The sequence below is a fragment of the Orycteropus afer genome, unplaced genomic scaffold, assembly GCF_000298275.1.
Source record: "Orycteropus afer afer isolate SDZICR_OR568_19922 unplaced genomic scaffold, OryAfe1.0 scaffold00186, whole genome shotgun sequence".
Lineage (NCBI taxonomy): Eukaryota > Metazoa > Chordata > Mammalia > Tubulidentata > Orycteropodidae > Orycteropus > Orycteropus afer.
In genome coordinates, this window is record NW_006921773.1 from 773,914 (window position 1) to 785,192 (window position 11,279).

Here is an 11,279-nt window from a genome sequence, read left to right on the forward strand (position 1 = left end):
ACAACAACAACATATTCAAGGTCTTATTTTGGTTCTCATGGACTTGTTTTAATTGTCTTCAGTTTCTAGTTGAACTTGCCTATGAGCTGTTGATGGTCTATTCCACAGTCAGCTCCTGGCCTTGTTTTGTCTGAAGATATTGAGCTTTTCCATTGTCTCTGGACACTGATGTCATTAATCTAATTCCTGTGTACTCCATCTAGTGAAGTCTACATGTATAGCTGCCATTTATGTTGTTGAAAAAGGATATTTGCAATGAATAAGGCGTTGGTCCTGCAAAATTCTATCATGTGATCTCCAGTGTTGTTTCTATCACCAAGGTCAAATTTTCCAACTACTGGTGATTCTTCTTTGTTTCCAACTTTTGCATTCCAATCACCAGTGATAACCAGTACATCTTGATTGCATGTTCAGTCAATTTCAGGCTGCAGAAATTTGGTAAAACTTTTCAATTTTCTCATCTTTGGCTTTGGTGGTTGATATATAAATTTGAACAATAGTAGTATCAACTGACATATGAATATTGTCCTTCTAGACTTATAGATATTTTCCTATAACTGACAGCATTGTACTTTGGGATCAATCTTGAAACATTTTTTGTGATGAATGCCATGCCATTCTTCTTCAATTTCTCATTTCTGGCATAGTAGATCATATGGTTGTCTGATTCAAAATGGCCAAAACTAGTCCATTTCAGCTCACTAATGCCTAGGATATTGATCTTTATGTGTTTCATTTCATTTTTGACAACTTTCAATTTTATTAGATTCATACTTTGTATATTCCAAGTTCTTATTATTAATGGATGTTTGCATTTGTTTCTTCTCATCTTGAGACATGCCACATCAGCAAATGGAGATCCTGAAAACTGTACTTTATCAACATCATTAAAGTTGGCTCTCCTCTGAGAAGGCAGAACTTCCCTAGTCATATTTTGAGTGCCTTCCAACCTGAGGAGCTCATCCTCTGGCACTATATCGGACAGTGTTTCACTGCTATTCATAAAGTTTTCACTGGCCATTTGTTTGAGAAGTAGATGAGCTCTTCCTTCCTCTGAATCTGTCTTAGTCTGGAAGCTCTGCTGAAATCTGTCCACAATGAGTAACCCTGCTAGAATGTGAAACACTGGTGGCATAACCTCCAGCCTCACAGCAACACACAAGCCAACACAGTACAACAAACTGACAGACAAGTTTGTCTCTCTTAGTTGTTCCAAACTGCTCTATTCACTTCCTGGTCTTCCCTAGCCACTCCAACAGCTGATTGTTGCACCCTGCTTGCTTACCCAGCCTGCCCCCAAGTGCTCCAAAGCAAAAAATTATAAAAGGACATTGATTGACTTTTGCATCTCTAACATATAACATCTACTGACATGAAATAATCGAAAAACCTTCATGGACTTAATTCTGAGTCTCAAATTAAATATATACTTAAACCAAAACCAAAACTAAAACCCACTGCCATTCATTTAATTCCGTCTCATAGAGACCCCCATTGGGTTTCTGAGGCAGTAAGTCTTTACCAAAGTAGATTTCCCCATCTTCCTTCAACAGAGTGGCTAGCAGTTTTGAACTGCCAAACTTCTGGTTAGTGGTCAAGTGCCTTAGGCACTGCACCACCAGAACTCCTCTAAATTCATACTTGTTGTTGTTGTTAAGTGCCGTCAAGTCAGACGCGATTCATAGCAACCCCTCCTTGGGTTTCCAGAGGTTTCTACGGAAGTATATTTCCCAACCCTCCTTCCGAGGAGTGGCTGGTGGTTTTGAACTGCCAGGCTTCTGGTTAGCAGTCAAGTTCATTAGGCACTACACTACCCTCTTGTAATTTTTGAGGTGTTATAAAATAGGGGACAAGTAATTATGTCTCACCTTAACCATCCAAAATATTGCCTTGCCTAAATTCCTCATGGTGTTAGCACTTATTGGCCTAAAATATCCCATAATGTGCAGGGACCCTCTTACACAATAAATAATAATTTAAAATTAAATTAAGTCTTTGACATTTACAAATAAACTTGACCAAATCGGACCTCATGCACCTTACACCACAATTGAAATAGTTAATATAGCCCATTGCTAATTAAAACAGGGCTTTGAAAAATAGAAACTATACCTACTTAAAGAAAGAGTGGTTATCCTTACTACTTCACCATTTATGGTGCAATTTGGCCTTTTATTAAACCTGGGAAGAAGGAATGTTGACTGTCAGTGAATTACTACAAACTTAATGTGGTGACCACATCCATTAAAGCCCAACTGTCCAAAATTATTGAAATTATTGATTCTATCTAACCTACAACTAGGAAATATTTTGGTATTATAGTTGGCTAATATATTCTGTTCAATGTCTATTTTGAAATCCGCTCAGACGTGATTTGCTTTCACTACTGATGGACAAGGAGTTCTGGTAACATATTGCCTAAGGCACTTCACTGCTAACCAGAAGGCTGGAGATTCAAACTCACCAGCCCCTCCTTGGAAGGGAGGTTGGGCAATCTACTTCCATAATGATACTGCCTTGGAAATACAAGGAGGGGTCACTACGAGTCGGGTCCGACTCAAAGGCACATAACAACAACAACTGAATGGACATAGTACACCTTGGGTATCTCAACAGCATAAAATCTTTGTAGGTAAAATCTTAACATTATCCACCTTTCTCTATGACACAGGTATGATATTTGATGATATCCTCCTCTGAAGAGATTAATTTGAAACCTCTTTTCAGGACATAAAAATGCTAACAGAAAGGTGACGGGCATTGACCAATGGTGCCAGTCTCACTATTTTGGTTAATCTCCCAAAATTTATTTGATAAACCAGGGGCTGCACCGGTCTGACACTGTCATAAAAAACTGTTGATCCTCTCAGTACTCACATCATTGTTGAGGCCTCTGAAGACAGCATATTTCTCCTTTACAAATTTTGCTTTTATTGATGCTGATTTTGTTTATTCTTTTTGATGTTGACCAAAGTGTATAGAATCTGTCCAAATTGCAACATAGATAGCACTCTTGATAGTGCTTCCTGCCCCAAAATGTCATTGTAGAGGTTTTAGCAGTCTCCTCTCATGACTCAGGATTTCCATATTTTCCTATGCATGAAACAGCTCTCTTCAGACCCAGGCTATACAACTGGCAATTGCAGGCTACACACTGGGAGACATCTCCTGGAAATAGAAGCATTCACAGACTCTGAGGCTGTGACCTTGAGTACCAGTTGCCCATTATGCTTTGGCTCATAAAAAGAGTACCTGAAACCTCAGCTACTAAGACTTCCTGGTTATGGGATAGAGATATACTTGGGTTATCTGTCATGTCCCACCTATATGAGAGTGTGGCCTCCACTGCCCTCAATCTCTTCCTAGATACTACAGTCCTCGAAGGGGTTTCTTCTCTCAGACTCCTTTGCTACCTGCCCCTTCAGAGAAACAGAGTGAACATCAATGGGAGTTCAGACATTTTACAAAGAGTAAAGACTTTATAACTTGTTATGGAGCTCTGTGGAATGTTGCCATTTTTCATCTCTTACCTGGAATACTCTGATAACACATGGGGCATAGGAATCAGCACAATTAACCAAATTTTGGGTCATATCTTAACAATTCATGCCCTAGACAGCAAATAGTCCCATCTGCACATTTTCACAGACTCTTGAACTGTTTTTAATGGCTTGGCTGTCTAATTCAGCCAATAGCAGCAATGACCATTTCTTATGCATAGTTATCCAATTTAGGGAGAGAACTCTAGAAATGTCTTACCTCACAAGTACTTAAATTATAATTCAAGTTAATGCATGTCTTCACATGCACTATAGCTATAGTACAAGGCACTCCTTAACCACTGTGGAGTCCCATAAGTTATTGATAGTGATAATTCATTTCACTATCAATATATTCACAATGCTGGATTCTTGAGCAAGACATTCAACATAACTTTCATCTCTCTTACCAGCCTCAGGGTACAGGGCTCATAGAGGACCATAATGGTTCAATTAAAACCAAAACTACATCCATTGCTGCCAAATCTATTCCAATTCATGACTATTTCATGTGTTACAGAGTAGAATTGTTTCACTGGGTTTTCTTGGCTGCAATTTTTCTTTCATTTATTAATTTTTCAAAATATTTTATTGTGTTTTAGATGAAAGCTTACACAGCAAATTAGGTTCCTATTTAACAAATTTTGTACAAATTGTTCTGTGACATTGCCTACAATCTTTTCAATGTGGTAGAATTCTCATTATTTACATTCTGTTTGTTCTATTTCCATTTATGTAACATCCCTCATTGCCTTCTCATGTTTGCTTTTGGGTAAATGTTGACTCCTTGGTCTGGTGTAGTTGATTGTTTGATGGAACACATTCCTCAAGGATGATATTGTTCATTTTATAAGCTAACCTCTTACTTGGCTGAAAGGAGACCTCAAGGAGTGGCTTTAGTTCTAAGTTAGAAGGGGATTTTTGGGCAATAGTCTTGGGGATTCTTCCAGTCTGTATTGGTCTGTAGGTCTGGCCTATTTTGAAATTTGAAATTTGCCCCCCCCCCCATTCTATCCAGGACCTTTTTTGTGTCCCTGGTAAGAATGGCCAGTAGTGGGAACCAGGAACCACTTAGATTTTCTGATCTCCAGATAGAAATGCCCATGTTTCATGTAGGATATTAATCCTCTAGACTAGTTTCTTTTCTGAGTCACTGGTTTCCTTCATTCCATTTTGCTCCAGATGGGAAGATAGCAATAGTTGTACCTTACATGGCCACTTGCAAACTTTTAAGACCTCAAATACGAGTCACCAAACTAAGATGTAGAACATTATCTTTATGAGCTAAGTTATGCCAATTGATACAGTTGTTCCACTAATCTATGATCTCAAGCCTCTTAAATCAGTATTCCAATCCCATTGACTGTAATCTTTGTGGAAGTAGATCAGCAGGTCTTTATTTGATAGAACCACTGTGTGAAATCAAACTGACAATCTTTAGGTTCTTAGCCAACTGCAAACTGTTTACATTCCCCAGGACTTCTAAAGGCTAATTTAAAGAAGTTCAGATTTAACTAAATAAAACACGACATACCATAGTCATCAACCAAACATCAGGGGTGAATTTTAATGAAGAATCTGACTCTGTATTTGATGTGTAACTGAGGACAATTCTCAGGCTGCTTACCTCCCTCTTCCCTGTGAGACTCCCATTATTGCTGGTGGTGTTGTTATGTGCCATCAAGTCGGATCCGACTCATAGTGACCCCTCCTTGGGTTTCCGAGGCAGCATCACTACGGAAGTAGATTGATCAACATTCCTTCTGAGGAGTGATTGATGATAGGTTTGAAACTGCCAGCCTTCTGATTAGCAGTCAAATGCCTTAGGCACTACACTACCAGAACTTCCAAGACTCCCATTAGGACAAACAAAGAAAGTTTGTGGGAGGTCTGGTAGCATAGTGCCTAAGGCACTTGACCGCTAACCAGAAGGCTGGTGGTTCAAACCCACCAGCCACTCCTAGAAGGAAGACGGGCAATCTACTTCCGTAGTGATACTGCCTCAGAAAACCAAGGAGGGATCGCTATGAGTTGGGTCTGATTCGATGGCAAATAACAACAACAACAATAAGAAAGTATGTATGCTTCCTCCTTTGGTGTTGATGGGAGATTTAAACCACATAAGCCCCTGGCATGTGCAGAAATTAACATCTCAACCCCAATCCTTGACCCACAATAAAATCCTAGGCCAGTCTTTCCTTGATCTCTCAAGCTATTTTGAAGCTGCTTTCCCCAGAGACCTCATTTATGTAAATAATAAACTTCTTGGTGTAAGTATAGTGTCATCAGTCTGAATATTCACACCGGACCTTGGCTCGAATCCTTCTACCTCTGTAGGTGATCATAACACACAAATATAGATACAGGTAGAGATGACAGATAGATAGATAGACAGACAGGTGATGGAAATTTAATTATGATAAAAGATTTAATGATAATCATGTCTGATACACAAGTCATTGTTGTTTTCATTAGATGCTATTGGGTTGGTTCTGACTCATGGTGACCATATGTACAACAGAACAAAGCACTGCTTGATCCTGCACCATCCTCATAATCATTGCAATGCTTGATGACATCTTCGCAGCCACTGTTTCAATCCATCTTCATTGAAGGTCTTCTCATCTTGCACTGATCATCTACTTTCCAAGCATACTATCCTTTTCCAGGGACTGATCCCTTCTGTCATCCTTACCAAAATATGAGAGATGAAGTCTGGCCATTTTCACTTCTAAGTTGTGTTTCTTCCAAGACAGATTTTATTCGCTCTTCAGCAGTTCATGGTATATTCCTCCCCAGCACCATAATTCAAATGAATCAATTCTTCTGTATTTCTTATTCATTGCTCAGTTCTCACATGCATATAAGCCTTGCCTTGAGTCAGTCACATCTTAGTCTTCAAAATGACCAATTTCTAGTAAACACTTTAAAGTGGTCTTTTGTAGCAGATTTGCCCAGTGCCATATGTCTTCGGATTTCCTTAGTTCTACCTCCATGGGCACTGATTGTCCATCCAAGTAAAATGAAATCTTTTGACAACTTCAATCTTTTCTCCATTAATCATGATGTTGGTTATTTGTCTAGTTGTGGGGATTTTTGTTTTATGTTGAGGTGTAATCTATACTGAAGGCTATGTGGTACCTGATCTTCATTGGTAAGTGCTTTAAGTCTTCTTCTCTTTCTGCAAGAAGGTTTGTGTCATCTGTATATCGCAAGCTGTTAATAAGACACCTCCACTCTTGATGTCATGTGCTTCTTCATATAGTCCATCTTCTCAGATTATTTGCTCAGCACACAGATTGAATAAGTATGGTGAAAGGATCTAACCCTGGCACACATGTTTCCTGATTTTAACTACACAGTATCCCTCTGCTCTGTTCAAACAACTGCCTCTTGGTCTATGTACAGGTTCTTCGTGAGCACATTTAAGTATTCTTGAATTCCCATCATTTGCAATGTTATTCATAATTTGTTTGCCTTTGCATAGTCAATAAAACATAGGTAAACATCTTTCTGGTATTCTTTGCTTTCAGTCGAGGTTCATACACTTGCATTTATATAAAAAGGAGCTCTGGTGGTGCAGTGGTTAAGAACTTGGCTGCTAACAGAAAGGTCAACTGTTCAAACTCATCAGCCACTCCATAGAACAAAGATGTGACAATCTGCTACTGTAAAAATTATGGCATAGGAAACCCTATGAGACAGTTATATTCTGTCTTATTGGGTCATTATGAGTCAGAATCGAATCAATGGCAATGGGTTTTGGATCATACATTAGCCGATTCATTAATTTATTTATTTCAAATTTTACCCTATAAATAATGAATACATGTTTACTTTATAAATGTTCTGGGAAGAAAAATAAATATCAATATTATACACCAAAAAAATCTCAGGGCATTCCCAATTCTGAAATTATATCAACTATATTCTTCAACAACTTCAATTAACAGAGCTAGACTTTAACAGCAATATTTATTTATGGAGCATACATTATCTTCCAGGAAATAGATTTATTCAGAAACTGATAGACCTTTTGAATAAATGATAACTGAGTAAGTTAATTTAGCCATTTTTAAGTTGGTAAACTATAAGTCTCCTTGGATAACAGAATTAATTAAAATTACAAATTATAATTCCAAATTATTATTAATGAATATGATATATATTACAAATAAGAACATTATTGGCAAAACTGTATGAACAGTTGTAACTAGTAAAATTAGGAAAAAAAATAGCAAGAGAGAAAAAAATATAAGATAATAAAATTAAAATGATAGAAAGTAAATAAAAATGATAAAAAATAATAAAATCTGCATGTAATTTATTCTACAACAGCAATGGCAACAAAAATAGCAATGATAGAGTTAGGATATAATTTTGCTAAATAACATCAATGAAATAGACAAATCCAAATAAAGTCATTCAAGTAAAAAAAGAAGGTAAATTTTCAAAATATTATGTCTGAGAAAAGGGTTATATCAGCATTGACATGGAGATGATTTAAAAACAAAAATCAAAAGTGTAACTTGAAAAGTACAATGAAATCAACTATCTGTAAGGAAATTTTAATTTAAAGAAAAATATGTAAGAATAAATATAATAATTGAATTTCTACTAATAATATCTAAATAATAGTATAAGAAGCTAAAAGAGATGTCAAAGAACTAAGCAAACAAGAGGAATTTCATACAAAAGGTTTTAATATTAGGTTCTCTGAAAATTCATTTCTATCCTCTTTAACTCTCAGGGCATATTTTAAAATATTAACAACTTCTCAAATAATTTTACCAATTTGAATAACATGATGAAAATCTGATACACAAAGAGATTTACAGACAATATGTTATACATATGTAGTAAAACATTTTCAAATATGTTAGCAAAACAAATATAACTATATAATCAAGTAAGATTCATAGTAGGAATAGAAAGATGATACATTTATTACCTTTCTCCTATCCCTTATTGATAATACAGAGTTATTCTGAAAAATATTTCTTGAGTAATTTATATGAAGTAGACATGGTTCTAGTTATTGGGGATAAAGTAGGATATGAAAATAAATAGGTCTCTCTTCTTCTATACAGCATATCTAGAATTTGCAGATAAATAAAATTTTATCTGAGCCATGGAGATTTTTATTCATTTACATGCTTTGAATCACATAGCCTTTACTCATTTAAAATACACTCACTTTTTATTTTATTCATTTTTTGCAGGGTTCCCTCCCCTCCCCTCCCACCCCTGGTAACCAATAACATTGCCTTCCATACATAAACCTTTCCTTGACTTTTTACAATAATGAACTAATACAATATTTGTCCTTCTCTGATAGACTTATTTCACTCAACTTAATGTTCTCCAAGTTCATCCACATTATGTGGTGTTTTACAGATTCTACATTATTTTTTATTGTTGCAGAATATTCCATTGTGTGTATGTACCATAGTTTGGTTATGCATTCTTCTGTTGATGGGCACCTAGGTGGTTTCCATCTTTTTGCTATTGTAAACAGTGCTGTGATGATCATAGGTGTTCATATATCTGTTCTTGTCCTGACTCTCACTTCTTTAGCATATATTCCAAGTAATGGGATTGGTGGATCTACACACACAGACCTCAGCAAATGGAACACACAGGAACCTAATTGACTATATCTATAGAAAGAGATGATGGAGAAGTTTAATATCATCAGTCAGTAAAAGGTAAGGGGCTGACTGCAGAACAGATTATCAATGGCTCATATGCAAGTTCAAGTTGAAGCTGAGGGAAATTAAGACAAGTCTACAAGAGCCAAAAGTATTACCATAAGTATATCCCACATGAATTTAGAGACTACCTCAAGAATAAATGTTATGCATTGAACACTAATGATCAAAGAGAAGACAAATTGTGGAATGACATCAAGTACCTCATACATGAAAAAAGCAAACTCATAAATAAGTTAACTATAATGGCAACCAGTAAGACTAAGCTCTGATTTCTCTGCAGAAGCTATGAAGGCAAGAAGACAATGGGATGATATATAGAAAACTCTGAAAGAAAAAAAAAATCCAGCCAAGATTTATATACCCAGAAAATTTGTCCTTTAAACATGAGGGTGAAATTAGGAGATGGCCAGATAAGCAGAAATTAAGGGAATTTGTTAAAACCAGACCAACCTTACAAGTGATACAAAAGGGAGTCCTCCAGACAGAGAACCAACAACAGCAAGCAACAACCAATGATTAACACACATGATGACATAACCCAGAAACCAACCCAGTTATGGAAGCATCCAAAGTAAAATATATAAGACTGGAAACAGGAAACCAGAGGCAGCAATTGGTAAATGAGGACAACTAGAAACCAAAAAGAGGGAATAAGTAGTGTCATTAGAGGACTCTTAAGTATTGAGGAAAACGACCATTGCAAGATTAACAGACTGTTTTAAACTTGTGAAGAAAATAGCAAATCACAAGGTAACTTCAAAGAAAAGTGAAAACCTTGCATCAAAATAAAAAAAGAGGACAAACAGAAATATTTAGCAAATACTAAAATAATAACAATGAATGAGATAATAACACAATTCATAAATGAAATGAACTCAGCACAGAAATTACATGGAACAAAGAAATCAGCAACACCAAGAAAAAATACATAACAAAATGACATCAATAAATTCTTACTTATTGATAATTACAGTGAATATAAATGAATTAAAAGAACCACTCAAGAGATGGAGAGTTCCATATGGGTTAAGAAAACACGACCCTTCAATATGCTGTCTTTAAGAGACTGACCTTCGATACAGAGGTAAAAATAGACTAAAAATCAAAGGTTGGAAAAAGATCTATCAGGCAAATGACAACCAAAAAAGGGAGGAGTGACAGTATTAATTTCTGATAAAATAGACCTTATGACAATAACAATCATAAGATACAAGGAAGGATATTATATAATGGTTACAAGATCAAATGAAGAAGAAGACAATCATCATGAATATTATACACCCAACAAAAGAGCCCCAAAATATAGAAATCAGACTTTAATAGAATTGAAAAGACAAATAGATGACTTCATAGTAATACTAGGAGACTTTACTACATGACTTTCTATGAAATAGAATATCTGGGAAGAAATTCAACAAAGATGCAGAAGAACTAAACAACCTTATCAACCAACTTGACCTTATAGACATCTACAGAGCACTTTACCCAACAACAGCAACATACACATTCTTTTCTAGCACACACGGTACAATGGGACATTCTCCATGATAGACCATATGTTAGGCCACAAATGAAACCTCAATAAATTTAAAAATATTGAAATACTGTAAAGCATCTTCTCAGATCATAATTCTATTTAGAAATTAACATTGGGAAAACCAATACAAAAAGAACAAATGAATGGAAACTGAATAATACCCTCCTCCAAAATGACTGGGCAATAGAAGAAATAAAAAAAGAAATTAAAAAAATAATCTTTGAATCAAATGAGAATGAAAACACAAAATACCAAAATCTTTGGGACACAACAAAAGCAGTGATCAGAAGGCAATTGATAGAAATAGATGCACACATCAAAAAAGAAGAAAGAGCCAAAGTCAAGACCTTAACCTATCATCCCCAGAAATTAGAAAAAGAGCAACAAAAAAAATCTACAGTCACCAGAAGAAAAGAAATAATAAAGATTCAAGTGGAAACAAATGAAAAAGAAAATAAAAAGACAATAGAAAAAAATCAATAAGATGGA